Here is a 21,502-nt window from a genome sequence, read left to right on the forward strand (position 1 = left end):
ATTCTGTGTCCGGGTGCGGTCGCAGTCTCTGCAACAGGTGCTGGAGTGGAAAGCGGAGGTCTGGAGAATGGTGGCCGTGGTGTGGTCCCGTGAGAGCCGAGCTACCCGCACAGTGTCGCGACGGGAGAAAGGCACCCAGACCGTTTCGTCCTCGTTGACCTACCCGGAGCTAGAGCCTGTTTCCTACGTGATGGGAGAGTGCCGTCCGGCACTGCTCCCGGGAGTAGCGGCATCACCTGCTATACCACCTCCGTTCCCGATGGAAGTTCAAAGCTCCGGGATGCATTGCAGCTGGTCCCGGAATGCTGACCCCCGGGGGCCAAGTGAGCCATACGGCCCCATGCAGCAGTGGTAGTGGTTCCCGGCTACCTCCAGTTTAAGTCCCCCGTTGGGACCGTCTGTGCTTTAATGTTCCCGGTTTACAGTTAAAAAGTCAATGGCCGTGAACTTGCAGGCCAACCCATAAACTATTGGGTTTTGTAAATAGCCCCCGACCAACTATCGCACTCTCTGGAGAGGCTGGTTGGAGGAATGGCCTGCATTAGAGTCGGCCGAGGCTCTGTCACCAGCAAAACCGGTGACTACCCTCCGGGTCAGGGGTCCCCTGGACGTGGGGCCCTTGAAAAAGATTGCCGGGTAAGGAACTTTTTACCTGGCCCGTTTGGGCAACACCCGGACCTGTCCTGGACTTGGGCAAAAGGTGCGCACCAGTGCTTAGCGGTGGCACCAGGGGGCAGGTTGTTTTGGGTGGGGGTGAGGTGAGAAGGACCCGGTCTGTCCCGTCCCGGTTTTATATGTGCAATGTTAAAGTAAAATGCCTTCCGTAAGAAGAAGAAACCAAATATGCTTGAATGTAAATATGTTAGTATACTTGTAATCTGTTTTACCCTTTTTTATCTTTTCCAGTTCAATAAATGTTGGTGGTCGGACAGCCCGCGGACAGTCTGTATTAAACCAAGGGGGAATGTGACGCCCTGGCAAAACCAGGTAGTCACAGATAGGCCCCTGCATAACACTCACTAGGAAACACACAGCCAACCTAGAAACCCTAGTCAACCCCCCTTAGGGAAAGATAGACACACCAGTGGGCGGGACCAGGCGGTTGGGACACGCCCACCCAGGGGTCTAGACAGCCCGGGGCGGGAAAATAAGCAGATTAGCTTAGAGTTCAGTTTAGAGAGGAGTGTGGGCTGGAGCTAAGTGTAGCTCCAGCAGAGGAAGTTCAAGCTGAACGGTGCCAGGGTAGGAGCCCTGGTGCCTTGGCTAGGAGGCAGACGGTGGTTGCTGTCAGCAGGAGATGGGAAGACGGCTCCGCAGAACGGAGGTGGCCCGGGACAGGGTTGTAGCCCGCCGGTACCGACCCGGGGAACCGACCCGGAAACTGTAGCACAAAGGGGGGTACTCGGACCCTGAAGCCAGAACCGGAAACAAGCGGACTGGTTAATTCACCGATTGAGGCCAGGACTAGAGGTCCTGTCCCACCCAAAGTCCCTCATAGAAGACAACAGCTCACCGATAGGGATAGGAAGTCACCGCCAGGGCCCATAGATCCAACAGGCCAGCGTCTGCGGGCACGGCTCCTTAGGCCACATCCAGCCGGGAGCGGACTCCTGAGTTTTAGACTAGGAAGTCCACCTAACACAAAACAGTGCAGAGGAAAAGGATAGAGACCACCAGCCGGGTGGGGACCTGAATGCAACCGGCCACGGCACCGGCCACCAGCACCTTGGTTTACCAGAGACTTGTGTGGTTTATTAACTGTGAGTAAACAAACACTCCCTGCGGTCGCTATACCCTGCACAGAGACACTGGGCCACCATCCCTACCCACGGAGGGTGTAACGTCCTGGAGGTGGATCCACAGGATCGAGCACCGGACTCCCCCAGAGAGGCAACCCGGATCGAACTCCTATACAGGGACTGTCCGATCACCCCTCCAGAGGGCCTAGATGCACGGTAGCCGGAACACTAGGGGTACGGAGTACGGGTCCTTTCAGAAGTCTGTATGGGAGATGACTATTAGTCCAACGGGAACCGTAGGCAGGACAGATGACTGGAACCGGGTACAGGTGCCGAGTAGTAACAGCAGGCGGGGTCCGGATCCAGCGGGACGTGCAGGCTGAAGTATCCAGGTGGAATCCAGGATCGGTGACGGGTTCAGGCTGACGGAAGATGGCGGGAACCACAGCAGACAGTCACCGGGACACCTCCTGGGAAACCGGCAAGCTGGACACAGTCAGGACGGTAGACGGGCTCTGCGGAAGAGATAGGGTTAATCTGGGTACAAAGCACAGAGGGACCTGAACACCTAGCTACAGGAACACGTTGATCAGGCACCGCACACCTGGAAAAGGAAGTCTTAAATACCCTGTAGTACCTGTAATCAGCCATATCCTGTTCCAGGGACGCTGGCACTTTAAGAAGAGGTGAGTGAGCGCGCCCGCGGCCTGATGCGCATGCGCGAGGCCCGAGTGCCAGAGACCAGTGCAGGAAGCAGAGAGGAAGGTAGAGGAGATGCAGGGGAGCCAGGCACAGAGTCCTAGCTTGCAGCGGGACGCCGGGACCGGCTGACGGAAGGCATGGAGGACGCACAGAAGGGGGAGTGAGAGGGGCACCCGTGGGCAGGAGGACCGGGGACCGGTGAGTGACAGGCGGCGCTGGGATCCGTGGAGCGTGATAGAGGGGTTAACAAATAGCTGCCACAACATCTCCCCCGGGTGCCCCACAACAGCAGCGGTGGTGTCCCATTTCACCACACACCGTGGGTGGCGTCACGAACTTAATACGGCGTAGCCCGTACATCTACGTCCTCCCCTTTTTTTTATTCGGCGTGTCCGCGAGACCCCAGGGTCCGGAGACCCTCGAGCCACCACCCCAGAAGGCCCGGATCCGAGCAGCGTCGACTGTTGGCACGGGGGCGAAACACCAGGGCGTCACACCTGCGCCCACCAGCGCCACCGGCACAACTCCTCCCCCATCACCAGCACAGTCCACAGTGGGAACACGGTGGCGCCTGGTGACTGAAGCAGAAGTCGCAGGAGCGGACTCTGGTGAGGACGTGACACTGAGTAAGGTAGAAGTTAGGTCTGAGTTAGGTAGAAGTTAGGCCGGAGTTAGGTAGTAGTTAGGCCAGAGTTAGGCTGGAGTTAGGCAGACAGAAGTTAGGCCGGAGTTAGGCAGAAGTTAGGCTGGGGTTACGTAGAAGTTAGGCCAGAGTTAGGTAGACGTTAGGCCGGAATTAGGCAAAAGTTAGGAATGAGTTAGGCAGAAGTTAGGTCGGGGTAAGGTAGAAGTTAGGCAAGCGTTAGGCAGAAGTTAGACCTGAGTTAGGTAGAAGTTAGGCCGGAGTTAGGCAGAAGTTAGACCGGAATTAGGCAGAAGTTAGGCCTGAGTTAGGCAGATTTTAGGCCAGACTTAGACCGCAGTTAAGCTGGACTTAGACCTGTTAGGCTGGACAGCTTTGCACAGACCGGTGGCAGGTCACCTGACCCCCGGGGTCATCGGTCTCCTCTCTGCGGCCGGTTTGGGCCACGCGGGCAGTACTAATGTTGGCCTTATAGTCACAGGGCTACTGGATGTAACGTCGCCAAGGCCATTTCCTGTTTGCAGACTTTGCATAGTCTTTTTATATGTACAAGGTGTTTTTGAGCTTCGGTTTCCCAGATGTATTCTTCATATAGTGAAGTATGAATGTTTTTCTGCAGAGGTCAGTACTAAAAAAAAACGAGCATTTTCAAGGACAAAAACAGCCTAGAACAAAACTTTACTCCGCAGACAGGTCCCTGAGGCACAGGCTAAAAATACCACAGCAAGTTCTTCAAAGAAGTTGTTTGTTTTCTTTGTATTTGTTAACAAAGTTTTATTTTACTTGAATATAAAAAAACGTAATGAGGCGTGGAAATGTGCGTATGCTGCAAGGGGCGTGGTCACACGTAATATTGGGAAGGGCGTGTTGCTCTGGTCTCTGGCCGCGCCCTCCTGCTTTCCCAGCCATTCGTCGGGCGGGAGCCGGACGGAGCGGACGGCAGTGGCTGCTTTCTGCAGGCCAAGGTGAGCGGGGCCTCCTACAGCGGGATGGCGAATGCCCCAGTATTACAGACAGGGCGCTGGGCGCGAGATGACGTCAGTGGCGGGGATCCGGGCAACAGCTTCATATAACTCCCCGCCGGTGTTATCCAGGCTTAGGGCCAATCAAAAGAGGCTTTACGGCAAGTGCTTTGATACGGCCTCTGCCGTTGGTTGATGGAAAGACCTGTGGGAGGAGCTTCAACTGCAGAATAGTGGGTTTGTGTGTCCAAGGCTGCAGCGAGGTCAAGTTCGGTGGGCCCGTGCAAGCATGTTGAGTGTAGGGCGTCACTCCTGTAGTCACTGTGCCCTAATAGAAGTGGCAGAAATGTCAGTGCCCTCTGAGCAGGGGACGGCCGGGCCGGCATCACTGTGAGGAGACCGGGAACTTCCAGCCTCACATGGCAGTGTCAGAAAGAAAGGGTCTACCCCTCCCAGATGTCTCCTATAGGAATGTGCTGTGCCAGAGGGTGGGCTACGGGGTGGGCAATGACCCGACCGGAATATTAGAGTGGGAGAAGTTGCGCCACTACAACAGAAGTCTAGAAGTTGCATTGTGAGTGTGGTGACCACTCTCCAAGCGTGGGTCACCCCCACCCCCTTGTCTGCCAGGCGGGGGTTCCCCTCTTGCTCTCTCTCTCCCGCCCCCCCCCTCCCTCACCCCTTGTCTGCCAGGTGTAGGGTCCTCTTCTCCTCACCCCCCTTCTTTGTCTGCCAGGCGTGGGTGCCCAATAAGTGACACATCTTTGGAATCAGTGTCTCTGGCCCTATGTTATGTTGCTCTCAGGTGGCAAAAACCTGAGAGAATCCCTTTTAATAGTTTAGATCAGTCAAATGTGGGGACAGATTCCCTTTAAGGGCGTCCAGCCTGAAGATTGTGTATTCCCCAGAGAAAGTGGTCTCCTCTTCACGACACATGTCATTGTGCAGTCACCTTTGCAGTACATGGACGTTGCATTGTCTGACCACAGGAAGATGGGAGAACGTCCCCCGTAATCTGATAAATGTTTGACATTCAGCGGAAGTGTAGTGGATGTGGTAGGGGAGGATGGAATCATAGCGGAGGATTCAAGGGATTGTTTCTCTATTCTTAGATGCTTAAAATTATAATGTGCCTGTATAAACAAGCAACTTTGCCATTTTTATTTAAAAAAAAAAAAATTCCCCTCCATCCTCAAGACCTGCGGGACTTTTAATTCTGTGTACAGCTTGTTACCTTGGTTACCGGTCACTTTGTGGTCTGAGTGATCGCTTATCTAGGTAAAGTGTGCTTTGCTCGCAGATTCTGTGCTTTAAACCTGTTTGAAGCTTTCTCCAGATCACTGGATCCAGCCTTAGTCACCAGTACGTGGGGGGAGCACGGTGGCTCAGTGGTTAGCGCTGCAGTCTTGCAGCACAGAGGTCCTGGGTTCAATTCCCACCAAGGACACCATCTGCATGGAGTTTGTATGTTCTCCCCGTGTTTGCGTGGGTTTCCTCTGGGTTCTCTGGTTTCCTCCCACACTCCAAAAACATACTGATAGAGACCTTAGATTGTGAGCCCCGATGGGGACAGTGTTGCCAATGTATGTAATGTATATATTGGGTCTCAATTGTCCTGTAGATTGCTGTACGTCCCTATCGGTTGCACAAACTATTGTGCTGTAGCTCACACCGCACACAGTGGGTCCATACACCGCTATGTGCACACTTGCAGGAGCTCAGCGCTTGTGCACACTTGCAGGAGCTCAGCGCTATGTGCACACTTGCAGGAGCTCAGCGCTATGTGCACACTTGCAGGAGCTCAGCGCTTGTGCACACTTGCAGGAGCTCAGCGCTATGTGCACACTTGCAGGAGCTCAGCGCTTGTGCACAGTTCTGTGCCATCAGTTGGGGTCTCGAGACGTCATATTTTACTAGAGATCTCTGGATTGGATAATGCAGTAGAAATAAACCTATACTGACATCTTACAGTCCAACAAACACCAAAAGGGCAAGATTTTAGACCGTTTTTTTTTTTTTTTCTGTACGCTGCCTAATAAATGACAGGACTATAGATACATTTATTGTGTGCGCTACCAGTTTTCCAGACACATACAGCCGACTGAAAGTACAAATGCAATGTGAATGCTTACATGGAAAAGCTGTGGGGACAAATAACATGCGTGTCATGAGTAGGGCTGAGCGGATCTGGTCTGCAAAAGTCCGTATCCGCGCGGCTGTGGGCCGACACTACCAGCCCTCAGCTGGCTTTATCTTGGCTGGGGATGAAAATTAGGGGGGACCGCACGTCGTTTTTTTTTTTTTAATTAAAAAAAAAAGCCGCATGCGGTTTCTCTTAGACCGGAGGCACACTTGCGAGGGACTCGTGTCGCATCACCTGACACAGCCGCGCACTTTTCTGACAGGAGTGTGCATATGTTTTTTTTAGGTACATGCACGCTCATGTTCAGAGAGCGCAGGCCGTGCCGGGTGATGTCATGCCAGATTTGTATGAGTGTGACAGCGCATCACCGACACAGCCGCGCACACTTCTGACAGGAGCGTGCATGTGTTTCTAGGTACCTGCACGCTCACCATACAGACCTGCAGACACTTGCACTGCTTTCTCTGCCCACTGGCCATCCTGCTGCCTGTGATTGGTTGCAGTAGGCTTCCACACTGCCACTCAGGGTGCGGGTGCATCAAGCTGCAAACAATTACTCGCGCTGGTGGGCGGGCAAAACCGTGAATATTGAATTGTCAGCTCCGGCAGAGAATAGCGTGACCCGGGAGGAGTGTGCCCCCATGACACAGCCTCTGTGAGTATACCAGGTGCGCTCCTATCCCTTCAACCAAAGTTTTTAATCTCCGGATTCTGGTCCACATTGGCTTATATGGGCACCGGATTCCGGAGCGGATCAGGGTTTGTTTTTTTGATCCGCCGGTCCCGTTTTTTTTTCCTCAGTCCGATCAGCTCTAGTCGAGAGTACATTTACATGGGACTTCTGCTCTGCAGATATTGTGCGCACTTTTTGGTTGGAAAATGTCATTGTGTGAAGGCCTGTTCACACACACCAGATTTTATTTTTTATCATTTTCAAAACAGCAGTGTAACATTCAGTAATGGCAAAGTAGATGAGATTTTAGCAAAACTGCAGTTGCAGTTCTTTGTGCAAAGTTCATCATAGATTTTACCCTTTGTTGTGCAAATTGACATAAAAATCTCCTTGTAATGTGAAGACTTTGGTGCTAAAGGAACAGCAAATCCGGAACATTTCTATTAAAAAAAGAAATCTTGCTAGATATGTGAATCGCAAGACATGGTCCATCGCCGTAATATTTGGCACTGGATAGAAGCCCAAGAGTCGACTCTTAGCTAATGGCACCCCTGGATCTTCTTTTTGATATTTTTTTAGGTTAGTTGCAATTTGTTCAGGCATGACGTTGCACCAGGCTGGTTAGCCAAAAAAAGAGAGGTGTATGCTGTCAGGTGAGAGGACTCCGCTGATGGACATGGGGGCTGAAGGAGGTGGGGGCTGATGGAGGTGGGGCTGATGGATTGGGTGCTGCACATCAATTCTGACCAACTATTAAAGTTTGGTGTAGAATCCCATTGTCTCCCAGTTTCCACAGTTGCTAATTTCATCTCGCCTTATCCTATATTGTGCCCGTTCTAAAGGAAAATCGTTAATGACTTTCTATGCACTGGAAGCCATGAGAAATCCGCTGTACAATGCATGAATATAATAATAATAATCATCTTTATATAGCGCCATTTACATACATCAGCAACACTGGGGATCACAATCTAAATTCCTTATCTCTTTGGAGTGTGAGAGGAAACCAGAGTACACAGAGCAAACCTACTATGCAAACATGGGGAGAACACACAAACTCCTTGCAGATGTCGTCCTTGGTGGGATTTGCACCTAGGACCCCAGCGCTGCAGGACTGCAGTGCTAACCACTGAGCCACCATGCCGCCCAGATATTTACACCCTATTTTTATGGCACTAATTGTATTTACGGAGTCAAGTAAAGCACCACTCCAGCGCTGGAGTGGTGCTTTAATCTAAAGGCCCAGTCACACACAACGACTTACAAGCGATCCCGAAAACAATGCGACCCGATAGGGATCGCAGGTATAAGTCGCTGGGAGGTCGCAGGCGAGATGTCACACAGTCAGACCTTACCAGCGATGCAGGAACGATACAGGTGGCAGTAGCGACCTGTATAACGATCTCAGCAGTCACTGTGACCCTGTCACACAGTGTCACACACAGTGATGTGTCCTGCCCAGCAGGACATCACCTTTGAAGAAAATGGCCTGGACCATTCTGCAACGACTAGAGATCTCACAGCAGGGGCCTGATCGCTGGTAGGTGTCACCCATAACGAGATCGCTAACGGGATCGCTACTGCGTCACAGAAACCGTGACTCATCTGCGATCTCGCTATATGTGACGGTACCTTTAGTTCCTTGACTCTACCAATATACTCCCTCGCTATCGTCTTCAATTTTTATTAACACCGCTCCGGTTCCACTGTGCCATCTTGTGTCTGGCTAAAAGTCCAGAAAAATGTCACAAGCTTCCAATGTAAGTCTTTACAATTATGACCAAGGCTCCCATAGACTTACATTGATTTGTGACCTCTGGCTCTATAAAACACTGGAGCTGCCAGCAGGTCACAAACTGCCTAAGGCCCCTTTCACACGTCAGTGATTCTGGTACGTTTGTGCTTTTTTTTTTTTAAACGTACCACAATCACTGACATGCGCAGACCCATTATAATGAATGGGTCTGCTCACACGTCAGTGATTTTTCACTGCACGTGTCTCCATGCGGCGTACCCGCGTGTGCGTGATTGCCGCACGAAGACATGTCCATTTTTTTCTGGCATCACTGATGTCCCACGGACCACGCAGTGGTGTGGTCCGTGAAACACGTGCCAGAAAAAAACGTGCTTTTAAAATAAAAAAACATTTTAACTCACCCGGCGTCCAGCGATGTCCTCTGCAGCCCGTTCTCCCTGCTGCTTCTAAGCCGGCTGATTACTGTCGCGCATATTCATTATGCGCGACACAGCCGACCCGGAAGCAGCTCCTGCAGGGGTCAGCGCCGGCCGGATGCTGCACCGCGGGAGGATTCAGCACCACGGACAGCGGGAGCGCGCACAGGTGAGTGAATCTCTAAGTGCAATCACAGAGAACGGAGCCCGGATTGCACTTCGACAACCCACGTGTGCCGAGATTCATGGCACACGCAGGGACATGTGCGTGTTTTACACGCCAGTGAAAAACGTCTGTGTTTTTCACTGACGTGTGAAACGGGCCTTAGACTGACTAGAGTAGGAGGATGACGTATGAGGGGGGAAGGAACCTTAGATTAAAAGCACCACTCCAGCGCTGAAAAAAACAAAAACGCTAGAGTGGTGCTTTAGTGCAGGGTTCCCCAACTCCAGTCCTCAAGGCCCACCAACAGTGCATGTTTTCTGGATTTCCTTAGCATTGCACTGCTGTTGGAACCAGCACCTGGGCAGGGAATTACATTAACACCTGTGCAATACTAAGGAAATCCCAAAAACCTGCACTGTTGGTGGGCCTTGAGGACTGGAGTTGGGGACCTCTGCACTTAGTGAATCTAATATATAAAGCTAAGTGTATGTATGTCCGCTAAAGGAATCCGCACCGTCACATTTACAATCACGAAATTTTGCACAGACACTCCATGTGACCCAGGGAACGTCATAGACTATGTTTGGGTGGGAAAATGTAACCCCGCGCTTTCCAGTTACTGTACAAAAATGCTGCCTCCATTAATCTGAATGGAGCTGAGAGCTGCAGCCTATAAATAGCAACTGTCAGTGGTTGCTATAGGAACAAAATAAACTATTAGTATACGAAGCTTATGTGAGGTAAAAAGATGTCGGTGGTGCGACGAATAGAGAAAGACAGACAGAGACAGCGCGGGCAAAGAGAGAGAGACAGAGAGAGAGAATAGAAACAGACACACAGCGACACACAGGCAGAGACTGGGAGAGAGAGTTACTATTCCGGGCAACGCGGGGTACTACAGCTAGTATAATATATAAAGCTGTGTGTGTATGTCCGCTAAAGGAATCCGCACCGTCGCGTTTACAATCACGAAATTTTGCACAGACGCCTCATGTGACCCAGGGAATGTCATAGACTATGTTTTGACAGGAAAATTTAACCCCGCCCTTTACAGTTACTCTCCAAAAAACCTGCCTCAATTAAAGTTAATGGAGCTGTGAGCTATTAGGTCATTAATAGGAGAGGTTATTGGTTGCCATAGGAGCAAAATAAATTGTTAGTATAAGAAGCTTATGTGTGAGGTAATAAGATGTTGGTGGGGAGACGGATAGAGGGAGTCATAAAGAGACACAGACAGGGAAAGGGACAGAGACAGCGAAAAAGACAGACGGAGATGGAAAGAGACAGACACAGAGACTGAGACTCAGACAGATAGAGAGAGACAGTTACTATCCCGGGCAACACCCGGGTACTACAGCCAGTATACAATATAGGTGGGCTCGTAATCTGCTGTGTATGTCAGCTACCTGCCCGAGAAAGAGAGAAAATGATTAGCAAGGATCCATTATTAAATTGAATGCACTTTGCACTAGCAGTGCAGTAGCTTACAGGGTGTCAGGACATGCTGGGAGTTGTAGTGTCACCACAGTGCAATGGATAAAGATTCTTCTAGTGTGTGATGGTCTGTGTACCTATAGCAGTGCATGCACCATGTGGGCATATATTGGCGCGGCTCCACAGGGCACCATGTCTGTCTTCCCTGTCCTGCTATTGATGAAGCTGGTGTGTGCTCCTGTAATGTCTGGGAACGGCAGGGTGTGACTGGTTTGTACTGGGAACTACAGGAATGTTTGGTTACAAATGGTTAATTGTCTATTATTAGACATGATACTCTTATAATGAATGGGGACTGTCATAAATATACGATTCTGTGTGGAAACAGAAGAATGCGGTACATGGAGGCCACCGGAGCGGAGCTGCTGTTCCCTGGCACTGCGGCTTTGAAGAGGGTGTCCACGTTATTAGCTGTCCGGACACCGTGCTGGATAAGATACGACATTACAGGCAGCGTGAATCCTCACCAATTGCTTTGGGACTTGGCTTGTACACATAGGACTCATGGACAGTCATATTGGGGCTCAATAAGACCCCTGAGTTGTTTCCAGAAGGTCTCCATAGATTTTTGATGGCTTCAAAGGGAATCTGTCACCAGGTTTCTGCCACCTAATCTGAGAACAGCATAATGCAGGGACAGAGATCCTGATTCCAGAGATGTCACTTACTAGGCTGCTTAATGTAGTTTTGATACAATCAATGATTAATCAGCAGTAGATTATCATTACAGGACTACTTGGCGTGCTGCAGGTAGTCCAGCATATTCCTGAGCTCTGTATAACTGCTAGTTCTGCAGCAGAAAAAACATTGATTATATCAAAATGGCAGCAAACAGCTCAGTAAGTGATACATCACTGGAATCAGGGTCTCTGACTCTACATTATGCTGCTCTCAGATGGGGGAGCAAAAACCTGGTGACAGATTCCCTTTAAAGGACATGAACAGCTTTGTGTACGAGAGGTGATTGGCGGAATAGAGATCAGCCACCAGCTATTGAAGGCGTGTGAACACCCTCAAGGGTTATTCTCAAGTGGCAAACATCTAATGGAGAGCATTTGTTTTCTTATTTATTGCTCGTGGCCTAGGTTGCCAGCCACTGATGCAGTGTATCAGTGGTGACTGGTCTCCGAAGCAAGGCAGTGCTTACAAGCTTTCTGCTATAGAGCTTGTAAGCGCTCCTCTGAAGCTGGCAGGATCATCGGACCGGCCAGCAAAGGTGCCTCATATAACAGGATTGGCAAGTGAAACCACAGCCCATTCTTTCCTGACCCCTTCCCAGCTCCGAGACCTGCCCGAAACTGCTGTAAATGTGCCCAAAATGACAGAATTGTTGCCAAACTTGTGCGCTGTGCAAAAATTCTGTGACTTTTCAAATTGTTTTACAGCAGTTTTATGATGTATCGGCCCCGATTCTGTGTCCTTATGCCAAATTTTACCATTTCGTAGTGAACCCGATCCAGGGGGCCGCACTACTACCCCTGAGTGTGGACCTTTCGGAGAGGTCACTAATGCCTTGCGTTTCGCAGACCCAGTCACTCGAATGGGCGAGATTTGGGAACTTCGTATATGAACGTGATTTTTTTTTTTTTTTTTTTTTTTTTAGTCCGGATTTGACATATGGTAGCCAGATGTGAATGTCTGGGGATACGGATCACACCTTGTAAACCAGGTATATGTCCTCTGTAGAGAATCCAGCCCCGGCCTGTGTCTGCCCTTCAGTCCTGTGTGTGTCCTTCCCCCTGAAGGTCAGGACTGTGTTCCCTGTGCCAGCAAACAGGTTGTACAGACTGGAGTTACCGTCCTATAGACCAGCACGTACAAAGCACACACTGGTATAAACTGGAGAAGTGACTAGCGTGCGGTGACCGGATCCAAACAGGCAGGGTGATCAGGCGCACAGGGGCGGCCATAGTCACGCAGCACTATACATACCTGGAAACGAAACCTGGTGCAAGACGTATGGGGGCTGCAGGGAGACGAAGGGATCGGGTTGTGACGGAAGAGCGAGGGGAGATTAGTGAGGATGATCGGACTGCACAAAACTAGGGGCTTATTTACACTTGCTGTTCTTAGGCACAAGCTGACAATCATGCTCATGATTTTTTAAAGGAATTGTCTAGTGAAAATGTCATCTTATCCTTAGACTAGATGATCAGTGGGGGTCTGACCGCCCGGACCTGCACTGATCGGCAGAACAGGGCACTTTGTAGTGTGCCTGCACCACCATCACTCCATACATTCTCTAGGCCTCCTAATAGGGCAGGGGGTCAGGTGTGTGCACTACTGCTCCTTTCCAACCGGGATCAAAGTGCACAGTGGAGGATGGACCTTCCCTGTCTGCACATCTGCATGTGTTCCAACATTCAGATCCCCGCTGATCTTTAAAGGGAATCTTCAACAAGGTTTTTGCCACCTAATCTGAGAACAGCATAATGTAGGGGCAGAGATCCTGATTCCAGCGATGTATCACTTACTGGGCTGCTTACACAGTGAGTTTATCAAAACTACACTAATCAGCAGTAGATTATCATTAAAGGGAACCTGTCACAAGTTTTTCGCCCTATAAGCTGCGGCCACCACCAGTGAGCCCTTATATACAGCATTCCAGAATACTGTATTTAAGAGCCCAGGCCGCTCTGTAGAATGTAAAAAAACACTTTATAATACTCACCTTATGGTTGCGCTACGGTGGAGTTGGGCCATATGGGTGTCTCCGTTGTCCGGTGTCGGCACCTCCTCTTTCGGCCATCTTGGTCCTCATTTTGAAGCCTTTATGCATGACGAATTCTACATCATACACACTCGCCGGTCCTGCGCTGGCGCACTACAGTACTTTGATCTGCCTAGGACCTCAATGCCGGAGAGTGTGGATGACGTAGGACGTGTCATGCACCGCGGCTACAGAAGACGGAGAAAAAAGATGGCCGAAAGAGGCGGTGTCAGCAGCGGACAACGGAGACACCCATCTGACTAGAGTCCACCGCAGCGTGACCGTGACTCAATTCTGGTGACAGGTTCCCTTTAAGGCTGGATTCACAATATTGTATGGCATCTGATGCAAGTGCATTGGATGTGATATGCTAATGACCCTCAGCTCCCGCTGTGCTGCCAGCGTGAATCGAGGGTCATGCGACTTTGACCCGATCCTGCAGCTGCGGAGGAGAGGGAGGGATTAACCTCCCCATCTCCTCCATGGTCAGCTAATATGATTATCACACTGCACTCTAATGTCATCTGAGTGCAGTCTGATGTTTCACTCACACCCATAGACTTATATGGGTGCGAGTGACATGGCTCTTGTTGACAATTGCAGCATGCTGCGACTTTTCTCTCATCCAAAATCTGGTTAATGAAAAAGCTGACCATCTGCTCTTCTTCATTGACTAACATTGGTCCAAGTGCAATGCGAGATTTTCTAGCGTTACACTCTTCCGATTCATATGCTCGTGTGAGTGTACCCTTAGAGGACTACTTGGTGTGCTGCAGGTAGTCCAGCGTATTCATGAGCAATGTATAACTACTATATCTGCAGCAGAGAAAACACTGATTTTATCAAAATGACAGCAAACAGCTCAGTAAGTGACAGATCATTGGAATCAGGGTCTCTGTCATTTTGCTGTTCTGAGATGGGGGAGCAAAAACCTGGTGACAGATTAAAATGACCGTCGATCGGCTGATTTATGGTGGTTTATTGGCTGTAATCTTGAAAGGTAAAAGCACCCTAAAGCCCGCTTTACACGCTGCAATGTATCTTACAATGTGTCGGCGGGGTCACGTCGTAAGTGACGCACATCCAGCATCGTAAGGTACATTGTAGTGTGTGACAGGTACGTGCGATTGTACGGTAAAACGTTCATCGCATACACATCGTACCTTTCTCTAGAATTGCACGTCACATTGTTCATCGTACCCGGGGTAGCGCACATCGCAGTGTGACACCCCGGGAACGATGAACAGTTCTTACCTACATCCTGCTGCTTCCGGCCGGCAATGCGGAAGGAAGGAGGTGGGCGGGATGTTTACGTCCCGCTCAGCTCCGCCCCTCCGCTTCTATTGGCCGGCTGCCGCGTGACGTCGATGTGACGCCGAACGTCCCTCCCACTCCAGGAAGTGGACGTTCGCCGCCCACGTCGCGGTCGTATGGACGGGTAAGTATGTGTGACGGGGGTTAATCGTTTGTGCGGCACGTTCAACAAATTGAACGTGCTGCACATACGATGGGGGCGGTTACGATCGCATACGATATCGTATACGAGATTGCAACGTGTAAAGCAGGCTTTAGACTAGAGTCTTAAAATGCACCACATTTATCATAGTGTCTGGCTTCTCTGTAGGCCGCTTAGTCTATGTTTTCACATTTTCAGTGTAGGACTAGTATGGTGGTTTTGCAGCTCACCTATGTATATTTTTTTTTTGTGTTGAGATCCTTATAAAACCTTCTATAGTAACTTTAAGAATCACTTGGATCCAGCACAAGCTTCTTATTTGATAAAATGTCCTTTCTAATGAATAGTTTTAAAACTAACTTTATACCTCCTTTTTGATTGGCTTACTTTGAGGCAAAAAGAGCGCTAGCTTGTTGCCACACATTAAGCTATGCACGCTTTCTGTGAAGCCACACCACTTTTCCAACAAATTCACAACTCCTTATCAAAACAGAGTACAAAGTGTCGAAAATGCTCAAGTATAATACAAGTCATGTAAGAATTCTGGCACATTTGCCGCGATTAAATTACCCGAATGTGTTTTTAGGTGATGGATAAATTAACCTTATAATCTGGGGGCAGCGCAATCCGCAGAACTGGTGCAGCACGTAAAAAGTCTTGGAGAGGGGAGGGAGAAGTTCACAATTATGCAGGTGGTCAGTCTAAGGCCTCTTTCACATGTCCGTGTCTCCGGTACGTGTTTGGTCCATTTCCTCACGTGCCGGAGACACGGGCACATGTATTCCCATTAAAATCAATGGGTCTGCACTCACTCTGTGCGTGTTTTGCCATGGACCGTGTGCTCCACAATTAGACATGTCCATTTTTGTTTGGCATCACGGGTGTCACACGGGGACCGCACACGGAATGCACGGATATGATCCGTGTGACACGCACCGGAGAAAACACGTGTCTGTGAATTAAAAGGAATTTCTATACTTACCTTCTCCAGCCCTGCTGTCTCTGCCGCTGCTGTCACTTGCTTCCGACCGCCGCTCATTATGCTCATCGCATACTCACTCCACTGCGGCTGGAAGCAGCAGCGGGGAGTCGGCAGGACCGGAGACCGAAGATCAGAACTACGGACAGCAACGCCAGGGTCAGGTGAGCAGAAAGTTCCCGTTCTCCGTGTGTTATCACGGATCTAACACGGAGAACACACGTTTGCCATAAACACAGCATACGGAAAGCCATACGCACCTTTGTCACGTTCGTGAAAAACTAGCATGATTTTCACGGACGTGTGAAAGAGGTCTACGATCAGGGTTCAGAGTGTTTAGGATGCAGCATGTTTCAGCTGTGTCCAAAACGCTGCGTGGTACAGTACAAGCACAGTGGATGGATTTCTAAAAATCTCCTGCCCACTGTGCTTGTTTTTCCAACAGCAATCTCTGACCTGTGGTGCGACTTCCCGAGCCGCAGCATGTCAATTCTTTGCTGCGGAGACGTGAGTGCAAGGAGGGCACAGCGAGAAACAGCAACTGCCCAAGCCCGGATTATGGGCACGAGCTGCTGCGCTCTCCTACGAACGTCCTGATTGTGCACTCATACCCTTATACCATTGGCAAAGCAAAGAGCACAGGTACCTGGTAATATTAACTCCTTTGCACACCCGCACATAACTGTATGTCCCAATCCGGATGAGTGTATGGAGCGGGCTCAGGAGCTGCGACTGCTCCATACAGGACAGATTCTGGCTGTAATACACAGCCAGCATTTGTTACATTAGTAAAAGACAAAAACTGCAACATGTCCTATGTACCCGTAATGGTATCAATAAAAACTATAGCTTGGTTCTAAAAACACACTTCATCACGCAGCTCCATCGACGGAAAAATAAAAGTTCCAGGTCTTAGAAGAAGAGCTGTTTCCAGTTAATTTTTTACTACACAATGAACACCACAAAAACCGTATAAACTCTGGCCGAATTGCAGGTTTTTTTCTCCATTTCACCCCACTTGGAATTGTTTTCCCCCATGGTTCAGTACATAAGGTAAAATGAACGGAGTCATTCTACAAACTACAAAGAGGCACCATGGTACAGCTACGTGGATAGAAAACTGAAAAAAGGAGGAAACAAAACTACAAAATAAGAAATAAATAAATAAAGATTGTAGTCCGAAGGGGCTAAGGCCCCTTTAACACATCAGTGATTTTGGTATGTATGTTACTGATTTTATACGTAGCGGAATCACAGACATACGCAGACGCATTACAATCAATGCATCTGTGCACACATTAGTAATGTCTCACCGTGTTTCTGTGCGGCGCACACGTGTATTCTGCTCGGAGACCAGTCTGTTTTTCTCAGGCATCACCGATGACACACAGAGGTGTGATCTGTGTAACACGTACTAGAAAAAACACGTATCTTTGAAATAAAATTATTGTTATACTCACCTGTCTCCTGCCGCTGCTGTCTCCTGCTTCCAGGCCAGCTCATTATGCTCATGAATATTCACTGCATCAGGACCTGGAAGTAACAGCAGAGGGGAGACAGCAGCGCCAGAGATATCAGCACCACGGACAGCAGGAGCAGGGTCAGGTGAGTATAGGAGTGCCTGATCTCAGTGTGCGGTTACGGATAGCATACGGAGAACACACGTGTGCCAAAACCATATGTGTCTTTAACACGTCAGTGAGAAACGTGCGTGTGTTTTTCACTGACATGGGACAGAGGCCTAAGGAAGGAGGATGTGTGGAGGTGCAGCACACATTTATATTGTAATGTGAAGTCTCCCATATGGAGTAAAGCCAGTGTACTCTCTTTTGCCAAGGTTTTTCCACTCTAGAAAGTTGTGGAACCCCATCTCCAACCCAAAACATTACCCACGACAGTCTCAATTGGGGTCAAAAGAATTAGATCGCTGCGGCCTGGACTGTAGTTGGGCAGAAGGCTCTAAATCCCAACTCCCAATATCCATGAATGCGCATCTCCTCGCTCCTGTACCTGCCGAATGAAAAGGATTTGGAGTTGTCACCCGTCTTGTCCTTTGGTACTCCAATGGGTCTTCAACATATGGTGGGTTTTTTGGTCTCTCGGCATCCCCAGGCCACCATTTTTGGAAACACTGCCATACTAATTTTCCTTAGAACTTTTTAGGTGTTTAAAAACATTTAATTTTTACATTTTTTTTCAACTTCTATTTTTCTCCGAGAAGCTGAAGGTGACCAATCTGAGCCCTGCAATGGATCTCCCAGGTGATGGCAAGCAGTGAAGCACTTTTGGCTACTTACACCATCCTAGTTGTTCTCATTTAGGAGTGGGGGAAAGTTGGCTGACCCGATGGTCTCCTAGCTTTCTTGATTAATGCTAATGAGCGATGGTAAGACATGCATCTAACATCGGAGGAGTATAATGTGACTGATGACCCAGGAATGTTCTTAATTGGTTTGTTTTCGAGACAGTCGGAAGATGTAAGATACACAGAAGGGATAATTGTGATGACTGCACTTTGGGATGGGGCTAGACCTGATCTGGAGGAAGCCACCATGTAAATGAAGTGACTGATCACTCCCCGGTATATGAGAGCATCGTCCAGACCACAGGCGTGAGGAACTAAGCCTGGGGGTCACACACTGAGGGGAGGGTTCCTGTCTGGAGGTCGATCTTCTACAGAGATGACTTTTGCACAGACGGATGGGTCAAGAATGTTGAGTTTCCACATACCTGACCCATTGTCACCTCAGGAAATACGCTGCTGTCAGTGGAGTCCTTCAGCGGCTTGTTGCCCTCTAGCTATAAAGAAACAACTGAGCGTGCATGCCTGTGGTGAAGTTGGGATGAATCAGCTGAGTTATCGCCTGTCCATACGATAGGTGATGCCGTACTGATTGTTGAAGGTTCGTCCACTGGGACTTGCACATTAGGCCTCTTTTTATCCCCATTTGAGTGGCACCACTTCATTCATTTCCTATAGGGCTACTGTCAAAAAAATGCAGCTGCTGTCGAGCGTGTGCACTACCTCTCCTTTCTATCCGATAAAAGTGCCCTTTTTTCCAATTGCTTTGCCTCCCAGCAGTCTGACACCCTCCGATCCATGTGTTATCAGCTATTTAGTGGTTCGGTGATGACTTCTTTTTACTGGACAACCCCTTTAATGCTCTAACCTCATCAGGATACACAGGTTTCTGCAATGTAACCTAAAGATAGCATGCTGCAATACTTAAACAGAGATTTCAGCCCTGCACCTATTATCTCAGTCTTTTTTTGTTTATCTGCAATGTTAGCTTAAGCCTCTTATCTTTATCATTAGTGGGTCTCAGCAGCAGGTGAATTGTAATCTGACTCCGCTCCCTTTGTGATTGGCAGCATCTGTCTTTGTAAATGTGCACTGAATGCCTGGTGTAGGCGGGGACAGCTCTCCCAGCTCTGCTACATGCAAAATCTAAAATCTTTCACTGTGTCAAAACAGCTGCACACAGAAATCTAAGTGATATATCGTTGGATTCAGAATCTCTTTGCCTACATCATGCTGCTCTCAGATGAGGTAGAAAAAACCTGCTGACAGATTCTCTTTTAACACATCAGTATACGGGAAAAAAATATAATAGCATGGTAGACAGCAAAATCTCATATACTATATTCCTAAGGTCAGCCTGTGTGTGACAGATACCATTATTGCCGTGGAAAGCGGAGTATAGTGGAGGTCGAGCATGGCCACCTCTTCTCAGCTAAAGACCGAGCCCTGCAGAGTCATATTATTGAGATCGCTGGGGGTCCTAATGACTGGACCCCGGTTATGGAGGATAACTTGTGATTTAAGATTAACCCTTTAGTTCAGGTTGGTAAAGAGGAAAGGGAATTCAATGACAACATCTCGGATTCATTCATTCTACATGTTGAGCAACGAAAATCAGACGATGATGGAAGGATTGTTCCGCCTGCAGCTATATACGGCTGTGTTCACACACTGCTGCAATGTTCAAAATACGAAGAAACACATTTCGTGCTGTGAATGTTACTTTTCCTCTACCTTTCTTAAAGAACAGCTTTTCCTTACTGAGATTGATGTGAGGGCCGAGGTCGGCTGAGCGTACAGATAGATCCTATGGGCATCCATGCAGGAAATTACTGCGGATCCAACCGTCTGCTAACATTAATTACACTCCTGTGTTCCCGCATCTGCACAGTGGAGGATGGCTGCAGTCTCTGCCGCTCCTCGCTGCCATCCGGATATGTTATTACGATGCAGAAGCCCCCACAATGGGATTAATGTGACGCTTCAGATTTTGAACAGCGGTTGATCGATGCTTCAAAGGAATCCGTCACCAGGTTTTTGCCAACTAATCTGAGAGCAGCATAACGTAGGGGCAGAGATCCTGATTCCAGCGATGTCACTTACTGGGCTGCTTAGTGTAGTATTGATAAAATCACCGTTTAATCAGCAGGAGATTATCATTACAGGACTACTTGGTGTGCCGCAGGTAGTCCAAAATATGCTGGACTACCTGCAGCATGCCAAGTATTCCAGTATCTTAATGAGTTCTGTATAACTGCTAGATCTGCAGCAGAGAAAACATTGATTTTATCAAAATGAGAAAAAACAGCTCAGTGGGTGACACATCGCTGGAATCAGGATCTCTGCCTCTACGTTATGCTGCTCTCACATTAGTTGGCAAAAACCTGGTGAACGGAGTCCTTTGAAGCATCGATCAACAGCTGCTCAAAATCTGAAGTGTCACATTAATCCCATTGTGGGGGCTTCTGCACGGTAATAACCTATCAGGATGGCAGCGAGGAGCGTGGAGTCATCCTCCACTGTGCAGATGAATGGAAGTAATAACGAAATGTGAAAGCGGCCTAACCGATCTTGATAATTTAGGATCAGTAATACTGGAGGGGGTACAGCTAGATTTTGAATGTGAGATTTGGCCGGATCCATGTCATAGAATCCACTTATAAATTTTGTAGGGGAACTTGAATTCCCCTCCATAGACTGTAATGGTTAATAGACAGCGGTTAACTAAGTGCTTGTTCACACAACCGTATCATGGCTGTATTTTCTAGTCTGTGTTATGGCTGCAAGTCTCAGCCCGACTTTGGTACTCCTGAGCGGATCAGAGTCATGACATAAGGCTGTGGGTTGAAGGGCTGTACCAAGTTTTGGCCCTATCTATAACATTGGGGATACTGTCCCGACTGCTGGATTCCAGGAACTGAGCTCTGAAGAGCCCCGCCTTGAGTGGTGCAGAGAAGCGATTGCTCCATTGTCTATGGGACTGCCGGAAATGGCAGAATACAGCATTCTGCTTTGTATCTGGGAGTCCAATAGACAATGAATGGGGCAGAAATCGATTTTGTGAACCTCTACTGGTATCTGATGGGGGCTCTCCAGAGCATAGTTCTCGGTGTCCCAGTTGTTGAATCTCCTGCGGTCAGCAACTTATCACATATACAGTACTAAGGATTGGGGTTAACTTCCAAACTTGGAAATATCGTAACGTATCGTCTCTATACATCTGTGTGAATACCTCCCAGGCATGCATAGGGACAAGCTGCTGACTGCTTCAGCTAGTAAAGGGTCAAATAATAGATGTGTATTAGGGAATGACTATTTAAGCAATTGCCTCCTAACACAGCCTCTTGTAGACCTGCTGGCT

General features: G+C 48.9%; 1 protein-coding gene across 3 annotated transcripts in view; it reads left to right on the plus strand.

The window, feature by feature from the left end:
• Window positions 1–3,955: 3,955 nt before the first annotated feature.
• The window catches only part of OGDH (oxoglutarate dehydrogenase), a 161,160-nt gene continuing 143,613 nt past the window's right edge, over window positions 3,956–21,502 (plus strand). For 2 of the 3 annotated variants that reach the window (XM_075346266.1, XM_075346265.1), the window contains exon 1: window positions 3,980–4,049. The gene's annotated coding sequence lies outside the window, so the exon portion shown is untranslated. Of the gene's footprint in view, window positions 4,050–21,502 lie in introns of all 3 variants that reach the window. The other variant, XM_075346268.1, reaches the window with a different exon arrangement.

Source organism: Anomaloglossus baeobatrachus, chromosome 4 (assembly GCF_048569485.1).
Source record: "Anomaloglossus baeobatrachus isolate aAnoBae1 chromosome 4, aAnoBae1.hap1, whole genome shotgun sequence".
Lineage (NCBI taxonomy): Eukaryota > Metazoa > Chordata > Amphibia > Anura > Aromobatidae > Anomaloglossus > Anomaloglossus baeobatrachus.